The sequence below is a fragment of the Macrobrachium nipponense genome, chromosome 40 (assembly GCF_015104395.2).
Source record: "Macrobrachium nipponense isolate FS-2020 chromosome 40, ASM1510439v2, whole genome shotgun sequence".
Classification (NCBI taxonomy): Eukaryota; Metazoa; Arthropoda; class Malacostraca; order Decapoda; family Palaemonidae; genus Macrobrachium; species Macrobrachium nipponense.
The window spans coordinates 58,226,474-58,254,469 of NC_061101.1; the positions used below are offsets into that span (position 1 = coordinate 58,226,474).

General features: G+C 42.9%; 1 protein-coding gene across 1 annotated transcript in view; it reads left to right on the top strand.

Moving 5' to 3' along the window:
• Positions 1–1,808: 1,808 nt before the first annotated feature.
• The window catches only part of LOC135212180 (T-cell immunomodulatory protein-like), a 53,391-nt gene continuing 27,203 nt past the window's right edge, over positions 1,809–27,996 (top strand). Inside the window, exon 1 of the mRNA XM_064245626.1 lies at positions 1,809–1,960. The gene's annotated coding sequence lies outside the window, so the exon portion shown is untranslated. The remainder of the gene's footprint in view (positions 1,961–27,996) is intronic.

A 27,996-nucleotide genomic window follows, 5' to 3' on the forward strand; every position in this document is an offset into this window, starting at 1 on the left:
CAGAGACCTAAACTGAGGCGCCGTGAAAGGTCTCTGAATGTGAGCGGCGGTAATTAGTCCCATAATGGCTGAGCCAAGACCACTGATTCACCGTCCTAAATCATGGAGGTCACCAATTGTAAGGACTGGACTGAGACAAGGGGAAATGCTTACTGCTTTATTGGTTGTTGTTTAAGATTAAGCTGGCCTTATACCAGCACGGGCTCTTGCTCACAGAGCAGCATATAGGATTTTATTGGTTGTTTTTTATTAAGCTGACCTTGTGTCAGCACGGGCTCTTGCTCACCGAGCAGCCCATAAATTTATTGGTAGTTGTTGTTGTTGATTAAGCTGACCTTGTGTCAGCACGGGCTCTCACTCATAGAGCAGCTGTGTTGTTTAAGATTAAGCTGGCCTTGTGCCAGCACGGGCTCTTGCTCACAGAGCAGCCCGCATAAAAAGGGCAGCTTGTTGTTGTTTAAGATTAAGCTGGCCTTGTGCCAGCACGGGCTTGCTCACAGAGCAGCCCGTATGTTTTAGGGCAGTTGTTGTTTATGATTAAGCTGACCTTGTGTCAGCATGGGCTCTTGCTCACAGAGCAGCCCATAAGAGGGCAGTTGTTTTTGTTATTGTTGATTAAGCTGACTTTATGCCACACGGGCTCTTGCTCACGGAGCAGCCGTAGACAGCCTTGTTGTTTAGGATTAAGCTGGCTTTATGCCAGCAACGGGCTCTTGCTCATAGAACAGCCCGTAGGATAGACAGCCCAGTAAAGGACATATATAAGGATTCTGTGCGGACGGAATTGTAGTATCCATCACAAGTACATACGAAGAATGGGAGCAGACCCCCGCTGTGATTGTGCTTTCTCGCACCTAAACATATACGTATAATTAAGCGTACAAGATGTGTACATTTATGATACATATATTGGCGAAAGGCCGTAGACTGCTCTATATTTTGGTATATGTAAAAAGAGGTATATAAATTGGGAGGACGGACATTTCGGTGGAAATGTCGTCCTTAAAGTACTTACAATAATATAATTAAAAGGGGGCGACCTACTGTTCAAACATGATTTTCTGTGGATGTCTGTAATTACATAAAAAATAATAATATAAATTCTGCGGGTTTATCATCTGTAATGATAATTTGGTTAAGGAGAACCGATCATGTCATGAAAAGGGTGAACTGCTCGTCGTCGTAATATGCCAGACGGAGGTAACGGAGTCGTACTCTAACGATTCAAATGAACTTGTCAAGACGATTTTCGGTTACATTTTTGTGGATAGTATTATTAATTTTTGACATACAATTAATGGGAAGTCTTGAGAAGTCACACTGAGATGCAATCTAGCTGCATTTATGGTTATTCTTGCAGTGTCATCTCCAAGGAAGACAACGGAGTCACACTCTAACAAACAGCACTAACTTTTCAAGACGATTTTTGGCTACATTATTGTGCATCATATCATATAAAATTTTGCTATGAAATTAACATAAAGTTTAGGTAAGTCACATTGAGATGTATTATAGCAGAATTTATAGTTATTCTTGCCGCACGATGTCATTCAATGATGAATCTAATCGGCACAGCGTGTAGATATTGCATCCCATTTATTATAGTAACACACGCTAATTCACCTACATTTCTGTGTATTATATAATCAATTTTTGGTACGTAATTGAAATAAATTCTTAAAAAGTGACACTGAGATGTATTATGGCTGAATTTACAGTAATTTTTGCAGTATGATGTCATTTAAATGAACTTCATTGGGGGGGGGGGGGGGATAGTTTGTAGATCTTGCAGCCCGTGCGTTATAGCACCACACGACGTGAAAGATACGTCAACATTTGTAAACACAAAGTTGGTGTTGTTGGTGTACTTCGTCTTCCCACGATAGGCGTTCGTTTATTTCACACCCAAATATTGTCCAAATGGTGGCGCCTTCATCGACACAGAATAAGAAATACTTGGGTGAGTGGTAGAGTATCTCTTTGTGCTGGACCCAGCCTTAGTTATCGTAGTAGCTTGCTTGCCGTTATCAAGGTTTTCTCATTTTCGTTCCTTATCAAGATTTTCTTAGTCTCTTTCCTCTTTACCAATCTTTTCGTAGTCTTTCTTCCGTCTAACTTTCCTCAACCCTCCCCCCGACAGCTGTTTCGTAATTATACTAGGGAAACAACCGACTGGACTGGCTGATCCAGTTTTCACCGCGTGTGGATCCACCCTCCGAAAAAGTACTTTAACTCGTCCTGACACCTGAAATGGGCACCAGTCACGAGTTAACAGCTTGAGACCTTTACTATCCTTTCGAAGCAAGTATTTTCTCCAAAGTTTGAAATTAAGGTACATCTAGGGTACTTAGGGTAAAAAAACCGCAGGGTACAGGAGTGGATCATGTACGATCAACATGAACAATCCCAAAAAAAGTACATTATAAAGCGTCCTGACATCGGAGATGGACATCAGTCGCGACTTCTTGTTGGTGAGAAATGGAGCTAAAGACCTCTACTCTCCTTTCGAAGTAAGTATTTTCTCCAAAGTTAGAAATTAAGGCCAAATTTGAAGATTTAAACAGAGGGTAGTGAAAAGGGTGTCCACGGCAGTGGAAATCTCACCAAAACACGTTCAACATTTTTACTTGCAATTCAAAATATTTAGAAGATTGACGCCATCTCGATGTTTGCGGGAGTCGCTTGTGTCAATAAACTAACCATTTCCTGTGATAAATCTGCACACCACTTGTACCCACAGACACTGGGGCACTTTCATTACAACAATCGGAAAACGGTCCCTCATCGGCTTGTTTGTTAGTAAACAATTGTTTTGGTAGAAGACGACGACGAAGCGTGCACTTCGATAATTTTTTAAATAAATAGTAAAACATCAGTGTTTTACATATTTATGATGATTAATTTGAAAATATTGCAATACACCCCCTGAACACCTGAACTAGCCCTGGTCACTTACCAGCCCGAACCATCATTTATTAAAAATTTACCAAATCTTTGGTTAAAATAAACGATCAGTGTTGCCAATCTCCTTGCAAACACCCTCGTTACCTAGTTACCAGACCACTGCTAGTAGCCCTGCCTCACGGGCCGGTCACACCTGCCCTCTCACGTCAATCACTTATCGTTCGCGGTGGAGTACAGATGTATCCACAGCGAACTCCTTTTTGGTCTTGCCCGGCCTTCATTTGCACCTTTGATTTGATTGATTTTGGTGACGAATTACGCATCCCTTTGGATTACGGTTGGATTGCTCTTAATACCTTGTCATTAGACATTGATTCTGCAAGGAAGAACAACACAGGCTACGACAACGACTACTGCATCCTCGGCCACGACATCACAGAAAACGACGAGCGGGAAGTTCAACAAAGATCGTCTTTGCCAACAATGCAAGAAAAGGATGAGTTACCCTATGACACGATAGTCATTCCTTATGCGTAAAATGTAGGCCTGTTCAATATAATGTAAAGAACCAGATGTTTGGAATGTCAGGAGTGGTCTTTGGACCAGATGTTAGGGTATCTCAAAACATAGGAAAGGTCTCGTATTAAGAAGTAACTGTAGGCAGGAAGAGACTAACGTAGATCAAGATAAAGACTTAGAGACAGTGTTCTTCTTTAAGAGACTTGAGAGTACGCTGACATCGAGTATGACATCTGTTACCGATTTTATGTCAAGATTATGTGAGGATAGATCGAGCAATAGGGATACTGAAATTACTAATCGTTCTTTTCCAGCTCCCCTGCCTGTTCCAGAATCAGCCCTAACCGGTGGCGGGGGGTTATGGGGATCCGCAAGCCCAGAGGGCAGGATCCGCCGTCCCCCTGGCGCGGAGAGCAGTGTTGGCAGCAGATTCCCCTTCCCTCGATGACATCTCTGTTACCGATTTTATGTCAAGATTATGTGAGGATAGATCGAGCAATAGGGATACTGAAATTACTAATCGTTCTTTTCCAGCTCCCCTGCCTGTTCCAGAATCAGCCCTAACCGGTGCTGGGGGTGGGTTATGGGGATCCGCAAGCCCAGAGGGCAGGATCCGCCGTCCCCCCTGGGGCGCGGAGCAGGTAGTGTTTTGGCAGCAGATTCCCTTCCCTCGATGTGTAAGTTCTCAGGATGATAAAAACTTAGGTCGGATATAGACGAGTAGGATAATAGGCTACATAGTGTTTAGTTTAGGAAGAGAAGTGCAGGCTTCTTCGGGTCGGTTTTCTATTAAAAGTAGTAGTTTTTAGAGGCCACAGTTTCCTTAGAGCATCTTTAGGCTTTTTCCTGCTTCGAGTTCTTGCATCAGAAGCTTTTAGGTCAGGGTTGGTCCTTTCGATATGCTCCTTCCGTCTTTAAGGTTACTTTCCTCTACGTATACGATACGATAATTGTTAATATCAACTAATTCTCCGTTCTTTGCATATTGACTTACGATATTCAGTATGAAGAGAAATCGAATAAAATTAACTACGGTTAGCCTAGTGTTCACGATGATATATCGTATGCATATTCAGTAGCCTAGCCTAACCTAAAGTATTCGCTGTACAACATATCGGTAGCTATTTTTATATTGGCTAACGCTGTAGGCTTAAGGCATTCTTGACTTCGGATAATTCAATACAGGTGTAATTGAAAACGAACGAGAATCCGATCTGAGGATAATTAATATGAATGTAACGAAAACAGGAATGAAGATCGGATTTCTGTCCGACTAAAGAATTATAATTGTATGTGTATCATCATATTGGCGTAGTATAAACACTAAACTCGGCAGTCATTCACGCTGGAATCCGTGGATGACGAATACGGGTTTGCGTCGCCGTATCCATCTCATTCTCTCCTGATTGACTCAAAATGACTAACGTAACAACACTCTCACTTATGCCAAGTTTGTACAAACGTCTTAAAGGAGACGTGTCTTCAACTATGTTGACATTTAATATAGTCAATGAGGTATCTATCTTGGGGCATATAATCAGAGGTCAGATATAAGGAATTTGTATGTATGACGTCTTCATACGTTTAACAGACTATTGCCGTCAGTATTTACATTGAGCTTATGTCAATTACAGTTACAAATTATTACCAGTCGTATTATCAAATTACAATGACAACTGAAAATAATATTAGGCCTAATAAAGTTAATTTAATTACTTTTAAATATTATTTTTATTACTTTTCAATTAAATTACAATTACACCAGCTTGTTGTCAAACAGCACTATTGTAAGGAGGTGTGGTTTAGACAGACAAGGATGCCGGCTAGTCTATTTTTTTTTTTCTCCTTGGCTTCAGATTCAACCATATCACTTGGTCTCGGCTAATGTTTTTGTCCTTAGTTAGCATATTAATGAATATCTGGATACTTAACTTATGTAACGAAGTCATACTGTTCGTCTTACGATGTAATTTAAGACCAAAATTTGACTGATACGTCTCATTGGAAGCTAGTTTTTTCCCTCGGGTTAGATGTCGTTAAATTTAGGATTCCGTTCGTTTTTTACTCGTTTTTATAGGTATTACGAACCTTACACTTTATATACGTTATTAATCCTTGTCGTGTGAAAACAACAGTAATGAGCTCTTTCATGCTATTAGTTTCTTTTACCACGGCTGCGTTGGAATTCATACAAAAGCTCGGGACTTCTGTCCAGGTTGCTGATGAACGTAATTTTGCCTTATTAGCTTCAGCTGCATTTATAACATGAATACAGTAATTACCGTCCCACGCGGATGAATACAATAACGGATGTTGCTATCGGATTCGATTACTGTCACACGCTGATCAATACAATAAAGTGATGTTGTTATAGGAGTCGATCGCATTAGCAACAAGTTCTCGTTCGGTTGTTCATAGCTGTACGGAGTTATACGAGTATTATCGTTAAGATAATACCCTTTTAACTTGCTGCAATTTGCGGAGGTGGAGATATTAGACGATCGTAATTTCTCTCTCTCTCTCTCTCTCTCTCTCTCTCTCTCTCTCTCTCTCTCTCTCTCTCTCTCTCTCTCTCTCTTTTCCCTGATTTTATCTCTCTCTCTCTTTTCCCTGATTTTATATTCTCTCTTTATCCTAGACGATTGTGTTTCTCTCTCTCTCTCTCTCTCTCTCTCTCTCACTTTTCTGATTTCATATTCTCTCCATATTCTCTCATCCTATTTTCCACGCTCTCCTCACACTGGACTCATGTGCAACAGAGGTTTTCTTCCTTTCACACCTTTTCAAAACGTTCTCAATTTCCCTTCAGCGCTGACTGACCTCATAGGTCCCAATACTCGGCCTTTGGCCTAAATTCTATTTTTAAACCCAACAATCTCGCTGCTGAGTTAGTAAATTTAGAGTAGGGAGCGACTATTAGGAATCATGTATAAGGTATTCATGATATAATCACAAGAGGATTTAAGTATTAGGACAGATAGGAAAGAACATGTCTAGGTCTATCTGAGGGTATTCTTTCAACTGCCAACCAGGCAGAGTACAGACAGGCAGGTACAACACTACAAGAGGACATCACTACGATCGACGACACCGTCGCAGACCGCACCGATGGACATGGTTGTCTCCTCCGTACATGAGAGGCCTAAGGCCCACATGGGAGGTCTTCAGCCTTAACCTCCATACATGAGAGGCGTAGAGCCACATGGGAGGTCTTCAGATTCCTCCTACATGAGAGGCCGAGAGCCACATGGGAGGTCTTCAGATTCCCTCCATACACGAGAGGCCGAGAGCCACATGGGAGGTCTTCAGTTTTTCCTCTACTCAGGTGAGGCACATAGCCAGCTGAGAGGAAACAGGTTTGTATCCCTTCCGCACTCAATGAGTTTTGACCTTAGGGTAGAGGTGCAGGGAGTTTTTTCCCTCCACATATGCCAGGCCTAGAAGGCCACACATGGAGATTAGATTGGACGAGTGACAAATGAACTTGAGACTGACTCGCGTACTCAATTATATTGACTGACAACTAGTACAGTAGAGGGCCGGGCAGATTTGATTCCCCACCTCCAAATTAATGTTGTTAATCGGGCTAGTTCAGGTGTTCAGGGGGTGTATTGCAATATGAAGTTTTTATTGTAAAACTAATATTGTAATACCTACCTGAACACCTGAATGATTCCCACCCTCCTCCCCTCATACAGAGTTATTGAGTTATGATTGACGTGGAGAGGGCAGGTGTGACCGGCCCGTGAGGCAGGGCTACTAGCGGTGGTCTGGTAACTAGGTAACGAGGGTGTTTGCCAGGAGATTGGCAACACTGATCGTTTATTTTAATTCCAAAGATTTGGTAAATTTTTTTAATAAATTGATGGTTCGGGCTGGTAAGTGACCAGGGTAGTTCAGGTGCTATTCAGTTTTTCGGTAGTATTACAATATTAGTTTTACAATAAAAACTTCATATTCGTTATTGAAAAAGTAACTTGATTCTGACTCAAATTTAAGAAATAAATATTTTTGGAATTACCGTAGGGCCTCGTTAATAATAATAATAATAATAATATCCTTTATTCGGTTCAGGGCCTATAACAATGAACATACAAAATACACAGTAACATACACAATCTAGATATATGAGTCAACATGATAGGAAAAATTAGTAATTGGCAACCTTATCCACAAATAGCTGAGCGGGTAGCATAAAAGATAGCTTAACTCATAATACTGGTAATAGTAATAATATTGGTGAGAAAAAAAAATGCATTGAGAGTTATAACATTAGGTGCACAAATTATAGCTTAAATTTCACTTAGAGACCTTAGGTGGTTACAGTAGTCTGGTCCAGAGGGCTAAATACATAAATTGAATGTATAAAAAAAAAAAAAATCATGGGGGATAGGGCCCAGAACCCCCGTTGATAAGTAAATACCTGTGTTATCCTGGTACCCCCCCCCCCCCCCCCTGAAAATTGCTTTATTTTTAAACCGCCTACTTTAATAATTAAAACCCCAACCCACAAGACAACTATTTCAATGTTTATAACTGCCTACTTTAGTTCAAGCACCAAATATTTATTCAACTATCACCTTAAACTAAATTCAAGACAGTTTCAAAGTTATTCTTTCCTATCTTCAATTTCCCCTTCATCAGATCAGCAAACAAAATTATAATTACCTAACAATTCCTTTCTATTTTCATGATTTGGCTGCTGCACAAAACTAAAAGTACATAGTATATCTATTTTCGTGAATGAACATATTTATGATAAAAAAAACATGATATACTGTAATGATTACAGCACCCATCTATAATATTAATGTATAAACACAAATACAGCAATAAAATCTAGTTTTGTCTTTTGTTTACATTTAGAATCAGCTGATGGACGTTTATTACCGAAAGAATTATTTGGAAAACAATTTAGTTGCTAAAAGAAACTAATTTATTAATGGAATTATTATTATTATTAACTTTGTACATAATAGTTTATGATATTATGATACAGTAATTCATATTCATTGAGAGAGAGAGAGAGAGAGAGAGAGAGAGAGCAGCTTGTGACGAGAGTAACTTGAATAACTTGAGATAGCAGCTTAGGACGAGAATAGCTTGAGAGAGCAGCTTGGGACTAGAGTACTGTTGACTATCTTAGCTCGAGAATAACAATGAAATTTGTATTTAAATATTTTATGATGATAAGAACATGAAACATGGATAGTGATAAGATATTCTCTTGTATAGTGTTTATAATATGTGATAATCATTGAGTCAACTATAAAAGTTGTATTGAAGCAGTTTCGTAAATCACAGAAAGAATAAAAATATGGCAACATATTTTTATTCTTTCGGGGAACCATCTGTTTTTTTAGTTATTACGATAATAATAGATTCGTATTATAGTTTTTCATTCTGTAGTGATGAGAGAGATAGAGAGAGAGAGGATTTTGCCTATTTACCAATTCATAGTATTTGCAAAATTTCTTTGAATGATGTTTTTTTATTTCTAAAAATGCATTTAGTCATTGAAAAGAAGAAAACAGTAAGTTAGCGAATTCTTGCTCTACAAAAATACGATAAAATTCATGATTTGTTAATTATCCGGAATATACAGCATTGGGCTTCACAAAAAAGTAAGTAAAGTGATTTATGAGAGAGTTTAGAGGATACTTAACGTAAAAATACATCGGTACTTTTGTAGAACGGTGACGTCATGGTGGTCATATGTATTTTTTTCGTGAATGAATATACATTTATGATAAAAAATAGTTACTGTACTGCTTAGAGTACCATACTGTAATATTAATGTAATCACATCAAAATAAAGTAATCATTGTTCATTGTATACTGTAAACATGTAAAGTGTATTTTTTTCTTTTGATAAATGCATTCCCCAAGGAATTATTCCTTGAAGAGGCTTTTTATTATGAGATGCTAATAATATATGAGATTTGCATTTATTATGAATATATGACAATACTAATATATAAAGTAAAAATGGTTTTATTACGTTTACGCTTTGTCGCCGATTGCAAACAACATACAATAATCTATGACAGTTATCGTTTGTATGACTACAGTGTTCACAGAAGTTGATTACGTTATACCAAAACAATAATGAAGTTCGAATTGAAAATTTATGTTTTCCGAAAATGTTATTAACTACTGTAATTAAACTACTACTATTAACATTTCTAAAAGGTTAAGAATGACAAAGGTGCTGTGAAGTGTAACTAATGTTTACATTTCTGCTGGCGGCTCAACTGCAAGTTGATGTCAATGACGTGGAATTATTCCATGAACAGGCTACATATTATGAAGATAATGCCAATAATATATAAGGTGAGAATGGTTTTATTACCTTTATTGTCAGTTTAATATATAACATGTGATCTGTTTCATGTTCATGCATTTGTTTGTTATCGGGACCAGACGAGGCTTAGCCTACCACCGACAAGCCTGCGATGCTGTGATTCATACCAGCGATATATATAGACTGAGAAGTGTCCAAGGAAAAAACCGTGATTACTGAACTCCGTGATTGCTGATCCGCGACTAAGCGAGGCCCCACTGTAGAACGTTCTTTTAAGTCCTGTATTATGACGTCATGACATCTTGACTTTCGTACCTATTGTAAATAATTGCTATACTGAACTTTCATGCAGAAACAGTTTACCAGTTATTCATGCAGATTATCAGCTCTTCATGTAGTTGTTATAATCGTAATGTGCATATATATCTATTATTTACTTTTTGGATATATGAAGATGTTTTACTGCCGGATTATCGCTGTAGTGTGACACAATCATTTTCGATCCCTGGGCCTCTGTTTTCGCACCATAAGAAATTATGGGGCCGAATTTGCAATGACCAGAAAGTCGTTAAAAGAGGAAAGTTAGCATTGAGGGGCATATGTTTTGATTGAGAAAAATACAAATTTTATTCAATAGCTAGCTTGTAAAAATACTTGATTACAAAAAACTTGATTGACAACTAAGCAGCATACCTACTATGGGTTTCAGAGACAGTGCAAGCACGTTTTTGGGCAATACCTATTTCTGTAACGAACACTCGTATCAGAACGAGATTTTTGCTATAGTGCATTACACCCAGGTGCCATAGTTTATAAGGGTATCGTGAATCACTAATCGTAATGAATAACGACACTTGTCCTTGTACCAAGAGACAAAAAAACTCCATTATGCAGAAGTGGATACGAACACGTGTTAAAAGCTCCACCTACCCTCTCCCCCCCCCCCCCCCCCCCCCCCCCCCCCTACCCCCCCCCCCACCACCGCCACCCTTTCCTTCTCGTTCCTCTCTCTCTCTCTCTCTCTCTCTCTCTCTCTCTCTCTCTCTCTCTCTCTCTCTCTCTCTGTTGCCATTCGGTATGTGTTGACCCTCCAAACTGGGTTTAAGACTACACACAAAACGTTGAAATTGGTGAAATTAGGCTATGTATTGGAAGTATATATACATAAACATTAAAGCAATTTTATCATTATTGCATTACTATGACAACTAGAATTCATGGAAACAGTTTATAATAATGAATCGGCATAGTGTGAAGCCTCCACTAATGTGGCAACAATGATTTTAGGCATCTTAGCATGCAAACATTAAAGGTTACATTTATTTCTGGCATACGGTTATTAAAGAAATTCAAAATACTAATATAGGCTGAAGTCAATGAAAAGTGCTAGCAAAAAAAAAAATATATATCCACCTATCCGTAGTCGTTCCTCTATGCTTTTCGGCAGCCAGATGTACGAAAACGTTAGAAACATTGCATTGTATACTTTAGAAATATCTGTAATTTTTCGGGTAATTTGGTTGGCAAAAAAGGCATATATACATGAGTTAATTAAAATTTTAAATAACAAAGTAAAGTTGAACTAAATAACGAGTAAAGTAAACAATTTAGGGAATAAAACTTTGCAGTTTTGTCGTCTGCTGTTCGTAACTGTGTTTGTGGCGCGCGCGCTTAGGAACCAGAAACAGCAACTTGTTTAAAGTGCAATGTGGAGTGAATTGAGACCAAAATGTGTATAATAACAATCAAATAAGCACTGTGTAGTTTCAGTTGTGATGGCAGTAAGGATAAAAAACCACCGATTACAAGGTAAAAATGAACATTCAGTTCAAACCATGACCCCGGGAATAAAAAGTTTCATACTTTCAGTAATATAGGCAACAAAAATGTTGGTTTAGTATGCTTATTACAACTGCAATCTTGAGTAAGATCAATAAACGTTACATATATACGATAACATTGTTCAAGTGAGTGCTGGGAAGGCTGGGAAAGATGATTGTCTTCACTGATCAGAACCTGTACATCCACACGGTAGCCGCCATATTGGATTTCAAAACTGCCTTGGAAACATATTTTACGAAGAGCATACATGCTTATTTTAGTTCGTATGGGGCTTGCATATATCACATTATGTTGACGAAAACTTCAATATTTTGAATGGTATGCTTGGAGTTGTAATTGTATTCTTGTTTCACCATTTAAATATCGAGCGAATAAGACCTGTCCACCGTGATAAGGGTTGGTAGTCGCTGGTGTTTCCCCCTATCCGCACAGCCTAGACAGTTGCAGTTTTTGGTAATTCTAAGCCCGCATTGCGCGGTACAGTAGACGGTGGCAGTTGACGTTTTCCTATGTTATTTTACCTGCTGAACAAGAATTTAAAGTAATATTTTATTCGGTCGACTGTAATTAAACTGTAATTTAGGGTAAAACACCGCATGGCCTCTAGTAATGGATCACACTCCAAAACTAATATGTCAGTCTGGTCAGGTTAGCCAGGACTAGTACCAACTATGGGTAGCGAGAAGTACTCTCAACTGCCTAGCCTACCTTCCAAAACCTAGCCCAGATCTGGTCGGGTAGGCTAGGGTAGGTAGATATCGTGTAGGACTTCAAAACCTCGTCAAAATACAATTAGCAATATAATATTATAAAATAATAAATAAAATAATACCACATACACTACATGCATGAGCACCGCGAATGAATGAGGGTTTCCTTTACCTCTTAAAGCTAAAATGGCATATATCGCTAGGCTAGCCTAGGTCGCCTCAACACAATACTCGTGCATGATGTAGGGTTGAAAAATATCACCGCACTCTCGTGAGGGAACCAAATCGCTCCAGAAGGACTGATGATAAACGAGGGAAACCCCCTAAAGAGGCTAAGTAATGTAATGGTTCAAACCGTGATACACCTATCGGTACCCATCAGGAGTGAAATGGTAAAAATTCACGACAACAGTACGCATAATGTGATGTGCAAAAAAGGTGAACATAAAATATACACCGCAATAAAAAGTTGAGATGACTAAGTATGCGGTCTACAATGCATCCAAAATTGCCGACTCGGGAACATCGATACACTCGGCTCCCATGCAAACGCTCCTCATTAAACAACACCATACTTGATGCATAGTTGCCTAACCGCATTCAAAGTCAACAAATAATAATACTCAACTTGGATGAAAAAATGCTCTTGAAGGTCTGAAGACATGATGACTCCAAAATTAACAAATACCAGTAGTAGTAGCGAGCGAAGGAGAGATCTATTTGGTGAAGTATCTGTGATAGTGGCTTCCACTCGCCCCAGTGCTATACCGACACCCTTTGAGGGTGAGCGAGCCAGAGTTAGTAACTCTGGCATTCCATATGGCTTTTTCTCTGGTATATTTAGCATTTATGTATATATACCTAGAAATGAGTGCTATAGGAACATTTCACTGGGCGGCACAGGTCGAGCCCAGAGGAGCTAAATTGACCAATAAACAATGAAATACAACATTTGTTCATGAAACTTACCTGTCAGATATATATATAGCTGTATTCTCCGACGTCCGACAGAATTTCAAAACTCCCGGCACACGCAGTGGGCGGCCAGGTGGTTAGTACCCATTCCTGCCGCTGGGAGGCGGATATCAGGAACCATTCCCATTTTCTATTCAGATTTTTCTCTGTCGCCGGATTTTGAAACTTCTTGTGCTAACTTGAGTATTCTGATTGACTTTTGGTTTTGATTTGGCTTGTTGGCTTGGCATACGCGATAGTGGATTTGATTTGGATTTTGGCTTTGACTTTTCTTTAATTACGATGTCTGGATCTAGCTCTGCTAGCTTCAGGGTGTGTGAGGTACAGGAATGTAAGGTGAGGTTACCGAAAGCTTTGGTAGACCCTCATTCGGTGTGCTCGAAATGTCGAGGTCATGTATGTATGTTGAATGATAGATGCATCGAGTGTGAGCAATTGACTGAGGTTGAGTGGAAGGCATATGATTCTTACGTGAAGAAGCTTGAGCGTGATAGAATCAGGAGGTCTTCCTCTAGAAGTGCTTCTGTGAATAGAAGTCAGGGTAGGATTGTATCTCCATTAAATCCTCCTGTAGATTTAATCCAACCTAATCCTGTTGTATTGCCACCGGACAATCAGGAAGTGTCTACGGAAGGAAATGTATTATCTACGATTATGGAGTCGATTCGCGCCCTGGAATCAAAAGTGCTTGCTCTACAATCAAATGTGTCTAAGTGCAATGACAGTGTTAGTGCATCTAGTGTTGTGGAGGGGCGTCAGATCGGTCCCATAATGCCTCCAGCCTAGGCCCCTGCAGGACTCCCAGGCCTTAGGGAGAGGGCAAGCCGAAGGAGGGTTACGGGATCTAATAACCGGTCTGATGTCCCTTCGGCAGAATCTGAGGATGAATCTCAGACTGCCAGGGTTCGTGCACGGGCACGGGTCCTTAAAGAGTGCTTCTCATCCTCCGAGGCTTCCTCTCCTCACCGGGGTTGGGACTCTCGGAGGACCTCTCATGGGGAGAGCGGCAGGGGCGCAAGGTGCCGCACAGGCGGCCGTCGTCCTTGTCGCCCTCTTAAGAGAGGTTTCAGAGAAGAGGACGCTTCACGTCCTTCTGATCAGTATTTGGATTCTTCACCTGAATATTTGAAGCTTTTCCACCGCAGAAAAGGAACAAGACTTCATCAGGGGAGGACTCTTTCGAGCGTCCAAGTCGCTCTAAATTTGTTCCTAAGTTGAAGGATAAAGGGCATCCCCTCGCCCATCTTCCTCTCACAGGATTAGTCCTTCTCCTGATCGAGAATTTTCTCCATCAAGGGAAATGCTTTTAGAAATGCAAAAGCAGTTGGCTTCCTATTTTGCGAAGAAAGAGCAGAAACCTAGTCATCGGAGGAAGGATCGGTGGCTGTCTGTTAAGAGGACTAGGCAGTCCCCGGCTCCTCCTCGTTTTTCGGCCTTTGAGTCTCCTCCTAGTAGCCGACTCATTCGAGAACGTGAATGCGTTCCTCATGAAAAGGCGTCTAGGAGACGACGAATTTGACGGAGACGTGAGTTGCAGCACAGGCAGCCGGCGTCTTTGTCAAAAGGCCGAGAACGCTCAGAAATCCACGACAGAAGTTCACGGTCTGTTGTTCATCTGTTTTGCATGACGATAATCAAGACGCTTTAACAAAGGAGCGTCAGATAGTGTTCAACGTTCTGTGCATCGAAGTTTTTCTTCAGGACGTTCGGGACAAGACGCTTCTTATGACGCTCGGCGTCTTACGCAGCGGAGCGCTCGCCAGGACGCTCGAGCAGACGCTTCTCAGGACGTGCAGCGTCTTGCACATCGGGCGCTCGCCAGGACGCTCGAGTCCAAAGCGTCAGATATTAAAGTGTCGAAGATAACAAGGAAACAACGATTGGTTACTTCAAACTCTTCTTCAACAAGAGGACCCTCTTGCGAACAGGACCTCAAGGATTATTATCATCGCGATCTTTGAAGGACACTGCTACTCGAGAGAGAGATTCTTTTGGTGATTCGTGCCCTACGGATGATGAGGAGCTGACAGCGTCAGCGGCTTCAGATTATAAGAACTTGTTCCCAGATAATTTTCAAGCGCCAGTTTCCTTGCTCTCCCCTTCACAATTAGCCTGGGCTTCGTTAAAATGGCCACTTCGCTCTCTGCGAAGAGAGCGTTCAAGAGAATTCAGGATTGGATGGACTCAAGGAAGGCTAAAGGAAAGACTTCTTTTGCTCTTCCCCCATCTAGACTGAGAACGGGAGAGTGGGGATCTGGTACGAAACGGGAGAAGAAGCGGGATGAAAGCGCCGTCTTCTTCTCAAGGCGATTTCGCAAATTTAGTGGATGCTCCGAGGAGGTCTTATTTGTCATCAGCGAAGGTTTCTTGGACGATGTCAGAAACAGATCATCATCTCAAAGGAATATTTAAGACGCTGGAAGTGTTAACTTCTGGATTGGTGCTTGGGGGCCTTGGATTTACAATCTAGAAGTCAAGTCTCTATTTCTTTGGAAGAACTTTCAAGTGTGCTGGCTTACATGGATAGAGCAGTAAGGGATGGCTCTGATGAATTAGCATCTCATTTTGCTACCGGACTGCTGAAAAAGAGAGCTCTCTATTGCAGTTTTGTGGCAAAAGCGGTTTCTCCTGCGCAGAAGGCAGAATTGTTGTACGCCCCTTCTCTACACATCTGTTCCCGCAGTCCATGATTAAGGATCTGTCGGTTAATTTGCAGGAGAAAGCAACGCAGGACCTCTTGACTCAGTCTTCCAGACGCCCTACTCCCCAGGCTTCTACTTCAACCGCGCAAGCCCCCAAGAAGAAATTTAAGCCCTTTCGTGGAGCACCTTCTTCTAGAGGTTTTTTGAGACTACGGGGGTCCTTTAGAGGCAAGGCCTCTTCAATTAAGAAAGGAAAAAATTGACATTTCTGCCCTTCAGGCACCTGTCGGTGCGAGACTCACCTTGTTTGCTCAGGCATGGAGGATGATAGGGTCAGACACCTGGTCCCTAGATGTGATCGAGAGAGGATACAAGATCCCTTTCCTCTCTGCTCCTCCTTTGAGCACGAAGCCGATAGACATGTCGCCCGCATACCAGCCAGAGAAGCACAGTATTTGCTCGACCTTCTAGACCAAATGCTAGAAAAGAAAGCCGTAGAAGAAGTCCTAACGTTAGATTCCCCAGGCTTCTACAACAGGTTATTCCTGGTTCCGAAGCAGTCTGGGGGATGGAGACCTGTCCTAGATGTCAGCAAACTGAACCTTTTTGTGAGGAAGGAAAAGTTCAGGATGGAAACGTCTCAGTCTGTGTTAGGGGCTTTGAGACCAGGAGATTGGATGGTGTCATTGGACCTCCAAGACGCTTATTTCCACGTCCCGATTCATATTCAATCAAGGAAGTTCCTGAGGGTTCGTCTTAAAAGGGCAGGTCTTCCAGTTCAGGGCTCTTTGCTTTGGTCTGAGTACGGCACCATGGTTTTCACTTTCCTCATGCGGAATGTAGCAAAATGGCTTCACCTACGAAGATAAGAGTCTCGCTCTACCTGGACGACTGGCTAATCAGGTCGTCTTCGGAGTCAGGTGCCTGGAGACTTTCAAACGACATTGCAGCTGACGAAGGCCCTGGGCCTAATAGTCAATTACGAGAAGTCCCATCTGATCCCACGCAGGCCATCGTGTATCTGGGGATTCAGATGGATTCAGCGGCTTTTCAAGCTTTTCCATCAAAAGGAACGTCACAGAATGCTTAGAAAAAGTGTCAGCTTTTCTTAGGGAAGAAAAATGCTTGCGCAAGGAATGGATGAGTCTGCTGGAAACCATTTCTTCGCTGGAGAAGTTTGTTTCCTAGGGAGGTTGCACCTCAGGCCACTCCAGTTTTTTCTGGCAGAAACTGGAAGGACAAACAGAACCTAGACTCGACTTTTGGTGATCTCACAAGCGGTCAAGGATCACTGAAGTGGTGGCAAGATCCAATCAAACTTTCGGAAGGACTGTCCCTCAACCTTTTGAGCCCCGACCTAGTGTTGTTCTCAGACGTCTCCATGGTGGGCTGGGGAGCAACACTAGGCAAGGAGGAAGTGTCAGGCTCTGGAGAGGGGAACAGAGGTCTGGCACATAAACTTAAAAGAGTTGGAGGCCATTCGGTTGGCTCTTCAATTCTTCGAAGAACGATTGGTGGGCCGAGTTGTCCAGATCAACTCGGACAACACTACGGCTCTCGCTTACATCAAAAAGCAGGGGGGGACACTCTCGATCACTGTTCATGGTAGCGAGAGACATCCTTCTATGGGCGAAAGCTCGAAGCATAGTGATCCTAACAAGGTTCATTTCAGGAATACAAATGTTCGAGCGGATCTTTTTAAGCCGTCACATCAGATGCTTCCCACAGAATGGACCCTCCATCTAGAGGTTTGCCAAGAACTATGGAAGTGTGGGGACGACCGGCTAGTCGACCTCTTCGCAACCTCGAAAACGAAGAGGCTTCCGATTTATTGCTCTCCAGTTCTCGACCCGGAAGCAATAGCGATAGATGCCATCCTATGGGTCTGGACGGGGATGGACGTTTACACCTCTCCCCCGTTCAAACTCTTAGGAGAGGTAATAAGGAAGTTTGCTGCGTCGCCAGGAGCGAGAATGACTCTGAACGCCCCCTTTTGGCCCTCAAGCGATTGGTTCACGAGGTCATGTCTCTTCTGGTAGACTTCCCAAGAACCCTGCCAGAGAGAGTAGATCTTCTCAAACAGCCCCACTTCGAGAGGTACCACGGAAACCTCTCCGCTCTGATCTGACTGCGTTCAGACTATCAGAAGTTGGCCAGAGCGAGAGGTTTTTCAAGACCAGTGGCAGAGCTATTGCCAATGCGAGAAGAGCTTCCTCTCGAGCGTTTATCAATCGAAGTGGGCTGTCTTCAGGAGGTGGTGTAGGAAGAAAGGTATTTCCTCCTCCACGACCTCTGTGAACCAAATCGCTGCAGTTCTCCTGTATTTGAGAAATGTGGACAGACTTGCAAGTGCCAACAATAAAAGGATATAAGAGTATGCTGTCGGCTGTTTTTCCGTCACAGAGGGTTATACCTGACAAATGATAAAGACCTTCACGATCTTTGAGATCGTTTGAAACAACGAAAGTACCGCAATCGAAGGTCCCATCATGGAACCTTGACGTAGTTCTAAGGTTCTGATGTCGGCTCCAGTTTGAACCTCTGCATGCTGCCTTGTTGAAAGACACTACAAGAAAGGCGATTTTCCTAACTGCTCTTGCCACGGCAAAAGGGTTAGTGAAAGAAATTCAAGCAATGAGTAAATATGTGGGTTTCAGAGGACACAGTGCAGTGTGCTCCCTGAATCCTAATTTCTTAGCTAAGAATGAAAACCCATCTAACCCCTGGCCGAAAACCTTTGAAATCAAGGGGTTAGCAGAGTTCATCGGGACAAAGAGCCAGAGAGAGTCCCTGTGCCCTGTCAGGGCTCTCAAATTTTATTTGCAAAGACTAAAGACTGTGGGCGGGGTCCTTCTGAAAATCTATGTTGCTCTGTTAAGAGACCCGACTTTCCTATGTCGAAGAAATGCACTGGCATTCTTTTTTACGAAGCACCATCAGGGAGGCCCATGTGCCCTGCCCGGATGGTGATCTGAAACTTTTGAAAAATAAAGCCCATGAGGTAGAGCTGTCGCAACCTCAATGGGCATTTCAAAAGAATATGGCCACTCAGCGATATCATTAGTGCTACTTTTTGGCGAAGCAACTCTGTGTTCGCTTCACATTACCTGCGGGATGTGAAGACGGCATATGAGAACTGCGAGTCGCTAGGACCATACTATCCTCAGAAATGTTATTGGGGTTGGGGGCAGGAAGCAGCACGAATCCTATCTATAGGAAAGGGATAGGTGTGCTTTTGATTTTATGGTGTTGGTTTATGGTTGAAGGGTTGGTCACTTGAGGCGCTTTCCCTTTCTTTAGCTTAGAAGTTATGGGACTAACTTCGATAGGTTAGGTCAGGTGGTGGTTTTTAGCTTCGTTGCCCTCACAGTATGGTCAATATGGTCTAGTCACATTGTGGTCACGCTCCCGTTGACAGATCATCTAGAAACTCACCAGCTATATAGGTCACTACCTTGCTGGAGACTCTAGTAAACCAGAAGCAGACTTGGGTGACAGTAATCACGAAGTCAGCTATGCTAACAGGTAAGGAACCAAGATGTCAATCATCTGCATGTAATTTGTTTCCTAAAATCCTTCTATTCTGTCCTTCCACCTCCAATGGTGGGATTCAGCTATATATATATCTGACAGGTAAGTTTCATGAACAAAATGTTATTGTCATTATACGATAAGTTTGTTCATACTTACCTGGCAGATATATATAATTAAGTACCCACCCACCCACCTCCCTCAAGGGGACAGTTGGTATTGAAAAACTCTTGAAGAGAAAATGGGAATGGTTCTGATATCCGCCTCCCAGCGGCGGGAATGGGTACTAACCAACCCCTGGGCCGCCCACCCCCGCGTGTGCCGGGGAGTTTTGAAATTCTGTCCAGACGTCGGAGAATACAGCTATATATATATCTGCCAAGGTAAGTATGAACAAACTATATTGTATCATGACAATAACATATTTGGACCATTCAGTACCTAACCTAACCGTGACTGTACCTGTAAATACAGTGGTCCCCCCATATTCGCGGGGATGCATAACCCCCCCCCCACCCCCCCCCCGGCAAATAGATGGAACCCTTATAAAATGCTGAAAACAACCTATTTTGTTAGTTAAAACAAGAAAACCCACTTAAAATTTTTATACTTGGTTTTTTTTTATATAGTTTTATCACAAAAAGTGCATTTTCTGATGAAATTGATAAAAAAAAAACCCAGGAATTTGTGGATATTTTTCATAGAAAAACACCGTGGATATGCGAATTTTCCACGAATAATGTGGGAAACGTTCCAGAAAGAAATACGCGAATGTGGAGTCCGCGAATCTGGAGAACGCGAATACGGGGGTGGGGGGGGGGGTCCACTGTAAACTGTATTAGTGTACAGGGTACAAGAAATACTGTACGTACGTATGTAGTAAAATGTGGATCCTTACCTTTCAAGTGAGGCGATGTCCGAAAGTGGCGACAGAGGAGGAGGACAAATGGCAAGGAAACATGAACATTTAACTTATGAAAAAACACATTAAAAAATGGCAGAAAACATTAACACTAAACTTTACGAAACACATTAACAAATGGCAGAAAACATTAACATTTCTTGATTATCTCCATCTTTGTCTCCAGAGAAAGCATCCTCTTCTTTCTGTGAACTTCAGGCAACATTCTTGGGACCCATGGCTAATAACGTAAGTAATTAAGTTCACTCACAACACAATAAGTAAACTTACAGTACAATGAAAGTGAAATCACAAACACGAATTTACGTAATCAAACTAAATTTATGTGAACGAACGAATTCCAGGTGTTTACGATAACGCTGCCGCCGCAACGAAATGGTCAAGAAACGCCTTTACATAAAGGCATGATGGGACAGATGCTGATCAGGAGAGCAGATCTTACGGCGGTGACTAGCATCAAGAACCAATGGGAGAGCGGGGGGATGATTGCGAGTCTATGAGTTGGTGGCGCACGAGTTTTAAAATTGTTCTTGGTGGCCCTGGGCGAATCTTGGACTTTACAGTACGTACACCCTTTCACAACCTGAATTATTTTCATACACAGAAGCCAAAAAATCTTCGTCTTTGCCTTCGTAACCTGGATTTTTCGTACGTAGGGACTTTTGTATGTAGGAGTATGACTGTACTACAGTGGGCCCCCGTATTTGCATTCGTGGATCTCTCGGGAATTTATCCCCCCATTATTTGCGGTAAATTCGCCTATTCACGGTACAGTAATCCCTCGCCATATCGCGGTTCACCTATCGCGCCCTCGGTACATTGTGGATTATAAATACATATAAATCTATATCACAGGTTTCTGAGGGCAGATACGTCTTATATTTTTTTTCCAATTTTAACTATTTTTTTTATAAAAAATAGTAATTTTTTAGTCATAAATTAAATAGTTTTTAAAGTAAATTAATAAATAAAAATGCAGAAATTTGGTTCGGCAGGCTAAAAAGCAATTTTCAAATTTTTTTTTGATGTTAAGAAGATGCGGTATGTGATACATAGAATCGCGTCTCTTTATAGAAAACGAAACTCGGGAAGCGTAGCATATCTTGCCCAGATGATTTCATACAAGGCACGTTATTGGTCGGTAGAGGAGACAGTACCAATCACAGCACACTGGTATCCTGGCTGCTAATTGGCTGTCCCACCACAGGAGGGACCTCTTTCAAGCAGCAATTCGGTGTTTCATCATCCCATGTTGTCCAGATCGCTTCTACGCATCCGTACGCGATGTAGTTCTGCATCCTTATCTGTGTTGTTAGTGATTTTTTTGGATTTTTTTGGGTAACATTGTGAATTTGATTAAGCCCATGTTGCCTTCAAAGGTTCTGCACCTTCTAAGGCTTCTGGCAGTGAACCCAAGCGTCGTAGGAAGATGCTTACTATAGCAGAGAAGATTGAACTCCTCGACATGCTGAAGGAAGGGAGAAGCTTTGCGGATGTAGGCCGCCATTATGGCGTCAATGAATCTACCTTATATCAAGGACGAGAGGAACATAAGGGACTGCAAATGTTACTGTTAATACGATGGCGGAAAGGGTAGTAACTTCCCGCAATAAGGCCATTGTAAGGATTGATTCTGCATAAGCCGTTTGGATTAGCGACTGCAGAAAAAAGGACTTAGCACTGGATCCAACACCATACACGAGAAGGCCAGGCAGTTCTATGACAGATTACGATGGTGGTGACGACTACCCAGAACCAGGACCTTCTATGGCATCTCCTATCAAACCAACTGAATTTAATGCCAGCAAGGGCTGGTTTGATAAATTTCAGAAGAGGTTCAACCTTAAAAGCATCTCCCTGCATAGAGAAGCAGCCTCTGCTGGTAAACTGGCCATTGATGAATACATAAACGAGACGTTCCAGGCAATTATTGATGAAGGGGGTTATTTACATGAACAAGTATTTAACATGTATGAGACTGGTCTCCTCTGGAAACGTATGCCATTGCGAACTTTCATTATGAAGGAGGAAAAGGCCAGAGCCCCTGGATTCAAGGCTTACAAAAATCGCCTCACACTTATAATGTGTGGTAATGCTGCTGGTTTTATGATAAAGCCAGCGCTGATTTACAAGTCCAAAAACCCAAGGGCCCTTGAAAACAGAAATAAAAACTTACTGCCAGTGCATTGGATGCATAATCAAAAGGCCTGGATAATGAAAGCACTGACATCTGACTGATTTCACCAGTGCTACATCCCTGAAGTCAAGATTTATCTGGCTGAAAAAGGCCTTGATTTTAAAGTGCTTGTTTGTGATGGACAGTGCTGGAGTCCACGCAATCGATCTGTTGTATGAGGGTGTACAGTTTGAATTCTTACTGCCTAACACAACATCACTGATTCAGCCCATGGATCAAGGCATTATTCGAGCCTTTAGGTTTCATTGAAGATCTTCAGTGTGAGTGTTCCGATTTTAATTTTTTATTGTAGTGTCTTACGAACAATTATACAGCCGTGATTTCCACGAGCGGCAGGAGACTAAATTCAAATTTAGCGCGTAGGCGTTGCCAACATGGTGGTGATGACGTCATCTCCCTCCACTCGCGGGAGAACCAGGTACAACTGCCCAGGTGAATCCAATTCTTTTCCTGCCGGCGTCCGGTGAACATCGGTGGTTGTGCGGTTGGATGACTTTGCTTCGCGTTTTTTTTTGTGGATTTGATCTTCGGAATTGGTGAAGTACTCTTTTTTGGCGTTGTTGTTATTTTGCATATTTATTTATGGCGTTGCCATGTCGGATTTCTAGTCCGTCGGGAGTTAGGTTTTGCATCTCAGGATGTAAACTAGATTATCCAAGTTAGAGTATGATTCTCACACTAAATGTGTTAAGTGTAGGGGACAGGTTTTGTTCAGCAGATCGAACATGTAACGAGTGTAGTGATTAGACTGATTCTCAATGGAAGTTTTTAGTTCATACTCGGAGGAGAAATTAGTAAAGACAGAATTAGAAAAGCAGCGCTAGGGAAAGTATGCTTAGCTCTGCTTCGTCTTGCGATGCATCTGTTCCTTCTGTTTCTCCTCAAATTATGTCTCCTTTAACTACACCTCCTATTCCTCCTACTAATCCCACTTCTCCGGCTTCCCGTGTAGTTTCTTCCGACACCATTGCCAGTCTGGAATCGAGGTTCGATCAGAAATTTTCGGTACTAGCGAATACGGTTATGCAACTTGGTAATTCGGTTAAGACGTTTTTGGAGAAAAAGCGGCTTCAGTAGAGTGTAGTTGAGGGTGCGTCTGTCTGTCCTGACGCGTCTCCTAGACAAAGTCACTGTCCAGCTCCCCCGCACCGGGGAGAAGACATACCGGAAGTCCAAGGGAGTCGATCGGGATTTGCCCACAGACAGGCGCCTCTCTTGTTGAGCCTGTTGCGCCTCAACAGGGCTCGGTTAAGCGTTGGAAAGGTGTTGCGGTTAGACGCCTTTCGAATGATTCAAGCGATTTCGTCTCCGGTTGCGCGGCGCTCTTGGCGAGATTCGCCCGTTTCGCGTCCCTAAAGAGGCGTTCAGGCGCTGATTCTTCGCCTCCTCCAGTCAAGCGGTATAAGGAGCCCTGAGAGTAGGGTTGCGCCTCGGCCGTAGCGGCTCGTTCGTCGCCTCAATCTGTTCCTTTTTCGGCTCCATCTACTAGTAGAGATTGTGGTTTTAGCGCTGTAGCTAGCAGTTCTAAGGGTGTTTCTTTAGGCGCTTTCTCGTCTGTTACGCCTGATGCGCCTGTTTCGCCTCGAATTTCGGCGGCTCCGAGCGAGGCGCAAGTAGTTTTTCCGCCTCCTGCTGAACATTTAGGCTCTTCCAAGCCTACGTTAACTGTTTTTTATTCGTCTCTGGCGCCTTTGCGCAAGCAGTTAGAGATGTTAACCAACTGGATGAATGAGTCCAAGGGTGGTTCGAAACCTTCAGATCCGGTTGTAGTCCCGTCTACTTCTTCGGCGGTATCGGAGAATGAGGAAGAAGTAGAGGAGGAGGATTCACATCACCCTTTCATGTTATTCAACGTCTCCTTAGATTTCTTCTGGTATCTTATCCAGATTATTTTGAGAAAGCGGCTCCGCGCTCCCCAACTTCGACTTTTTTGATGAGGAGGAAAACTTCAGACCCTCTCCTCCCAAAACAAAAGTTCTATCTAAAGCGGTTAGACATTCGTTGAAAGAGACGGAGAAATGGATGTCTATGAAAGAGACTTAGGGAAGCCGCTGTTTGCTTACCCTCCCTCTAGTTGCTTCGTAAGAGGTATAGGTTTTATGTAACTGGGGAAGCTCCTTCTCTGGGAGTTTTCTGCCTCCTCCCAGGGAGACTTCTCCAGTTTAATCGACTCCTCTAGAAGATCTGCTTTCGCCGCAGCGAAAGTTTTCTTTACAGCGCCTGAGTTGGACCACGTTGTAAAGAACCAATTTAAACTTTTGGAAGTCTTTAGCTTCCTTGATTGGACTATTGGCGCTTTAGCGGCCAAGATCGAAGACTGTCCTTCTCTTTCACAGGAGTTAGCGGAGGATTGGATTGGTGTTCTGTCCTGTGCGGACAAATCCATTAGGGAAGGATGTGATGAGTTAGCTTCGCTCATCGCCTTTGGTACCCTTAAGAAAAGGCAACTTGGTGCTCCTTTGCTTCTAAAAGGGTTACTTCCCAACAGAAGTCTGCTCTCTTGTTTGCTCCTTTGTGAAAGATAACCTCTTTATAGACGATGTAGTGTTGTCAATTTCGTCGGCGCTAGTATTAAGAAATCTACTTTGGATTTACTGGCACAGTCTACTAAGAGACCTAAAGCTCCTTTGGAGACTGTTTCCTTCGGTTTCTCCTCAGGCCCAAGCGCCTTTTCGAGGGAGAAAGCCCAAGCGCTTCTTTCGGCCGAAGTCGAATTTGCGACCTCAGTCAAAGACCTCGGCCAAGGTTAACAAACCCTTCCAAATGAAAGCTCGGTTCTTCATGCACCAGTGGGAGCCAGGCTGGCTCTGTTTTGGGAGGAATGGGAAAACAGAGGAGCAGAAGCCTGGGTAGTGCAAGTACTCAAGTTTTCGGCTATCGTATTCCTCTCTTGTTTTCACCTCCCTCGCTCTCACCTGTGCCAATTCCATTCCAGGCATACTCTCCGGGCTCAGACAAATTTCTGGCGCTAGCCGCGGAAGTGGAAGCGCTTGTTCTCAAAGAAGCTGTAGAACAGATAGAAGAGGATTTTCCTCCAGGCTTTTACAATCGCCTTTTTGTAGTTTCCCAAGTCATCAGGGGGCTGGAGGCTGGTTTTGGATGTGAGCGCCCTGAACTTGCATGTCCAGAAAACAAAATTTCATATGGAGACCACTCGGTCGGTTCTGGAGTCCATCAGACAGGGGGATTGGATGGTTTCTCTGGACATGCAAGACGCTTATTTTCACATTCCGATACATCGCGAATCTCGGAGTACCTGAGGTTCATGTTCGAAGAGGCAAGGTGTTTTCAGTTTTGGGCGGCTTTGCTTCGGACTGGCGACCGCTCCTCAAGTTTTCACCAGGGTTCTATCCCCGATAGGAAGCTGGCTGCACATTTTAGGAGTAAGAATCTCCCTCTATCTGGACGATTGGCTTCTCACGGTCGGAATCAAGAGAGGTCGGTGCATGAAGGACCTTGGAACAACTCTGGATCTTGCCAGAAAGTTAGGAATTCTGGTCAACAAACAGAAGTCCCAGTTGGTTCCATCTCAGAGCATCCTTTATTTGGGGATGACTCTGAATGCTCAAGTTTTTCGGGCTTTTTCTGTCCCCGAAGAGGGTCCAAGGCTGTCTGGAGACAGTTCAGGAGTTCTTGGACAAAAAGGTAAGTTCTGCCAATCAGTGGATGAGCTCCTGGGCAAATTGACGTCAGTGGAGAAATTTGTGACGTTGGGAAGACTGCACATGAGACCTCTGCATTGTTTTTTCTGAGAGCCTCTTGGTGCAGGAAGACGCAACCAGACTCGATTTACCTTTTCCTGTCACAGATCAAATAAAAGAGGACCTAAGGTGGTGGCTCTCTCGGGGAAGGTTGGAAGAAGGGTTAGATTTACGACCCATCCTCCCGAACCTACAGTTCATTTCCGACGCATCGGACACAGGTTGGGGAGCCCTGCTGGGAAATCAACGGACTTCAGGAGCTTGGTCGGAGAAGGAGAAGAAGTTCCACATAAATGTAAAGGAACTTTTAGCAATTTTCCTGGGCTCAGACAGTTCGGAGCTTAGTAGAAGGTCAGGTAGTGGCAGTGCATTCCGACAACTCCACGGCTCTCTCGTACGTGCGGAAACAGGGGGGGACTCAGTCTTTCTCTCTATACGAAGTAGCCAAGGATCTCCTCCTGTGGTCAAAACGAAGCGAAGGTTCAGCTAGTCCCGAGATTTGTTCCGGGAAAGATGAACATCCTGGCGGACGAGCTAAGTCGTCAACAGCAAGTGTTACCTCTAGAGTGGACTTTGGACAACAAGATTTGTCAGAAACTTTGGCGCCTTTGGGGACGACCGCTATAGACCTGTTCGCGACATCAAGGAACAGCCGTCTTCCTCTCTTTTGTTCTCCAGTTTCCAGATCCTCTAGCTTGGTCGGTGGACGCAATGCTGTTGGATTGGTCGGGTCTGGAAGCTTATGCATTCCCTTCCGTCGGTCTAATAAGGAGAGGTGCTGACAAGTTCATGTCGCACAGCAATGTAACACTAACGTTAATTGCTCCCTTTTGGCCCAGGAAAGAGTGGTTCCCGGACCTTCTCCAGTTGTTAGTAGACTTCCCCAGACTTCTTCCTCCAGAGAAGTGGCTTCTCAAACAACCTCACTGCAAGAGGGTCCACCAAACCTGTCCACTCTAGCTCTGACAGGGTTCAGACTGTCCGGAAATCTTGTCAGAGCGAAAGGGTTTTCAAGAAGAGTGCAGAAGCTATCGCTTCGTTGTAGGAGAGAGTCTTCTAACAAACTCTATCAAGGGAAGTGGAGAATCTTCAGAGAGTGGTGTAGAGGTGCTAAAGTCTCTACTTCTGCGACTCTTTAACGGAAATAGCAGATTTTCTTCTATTTCTTAGGAACTCTTAAGAAACTGGCTCCTTCGACGATCAGAGGATATAGAGCCATGCTTTCTTCGGTTTTTCGACATCGGGGTTGGATTTTCCTCCAATACAGATCTGTCGGACCTCATTAGGTCTTTCGAAACCACTAAGCTCCCGCAGGATACAGTGGCTTGGAACTTAGATGTGGTGCTTAAGTTCCTCATGGGGCCACCATTTGAGCCTTTGAAGTCGGCTTCACTCAGGAACTTGACTAAGAAGACACTTTTTCTTATTGCACTAGCTTCTGCTAAGCGTGTCAGCGAATTGCACGCTATAGACAAAAGAGTCTGGTTTCTCTCAAGGCAATGCTGTGGGTTTTTCGGTATCTTTGACCTTTCTAGCCAAAAACGAGAATCCATCTAATCCTTGGCCGAGGAGTTTTGTGGTTAGGAACTTATCTGATTTGGTTGGACATGAGGAGGAAGAAAGGCTCTTATGGTCCAGTCAGGGCTATAAGCAGTATCTTCTTGCCACTAAGGATGTTAGAGGACAATATTCTAAGCTCTGGACCTCGGTCAAAATCCCTCTCGTCCTCTTTCTAAGAATGCTATATCA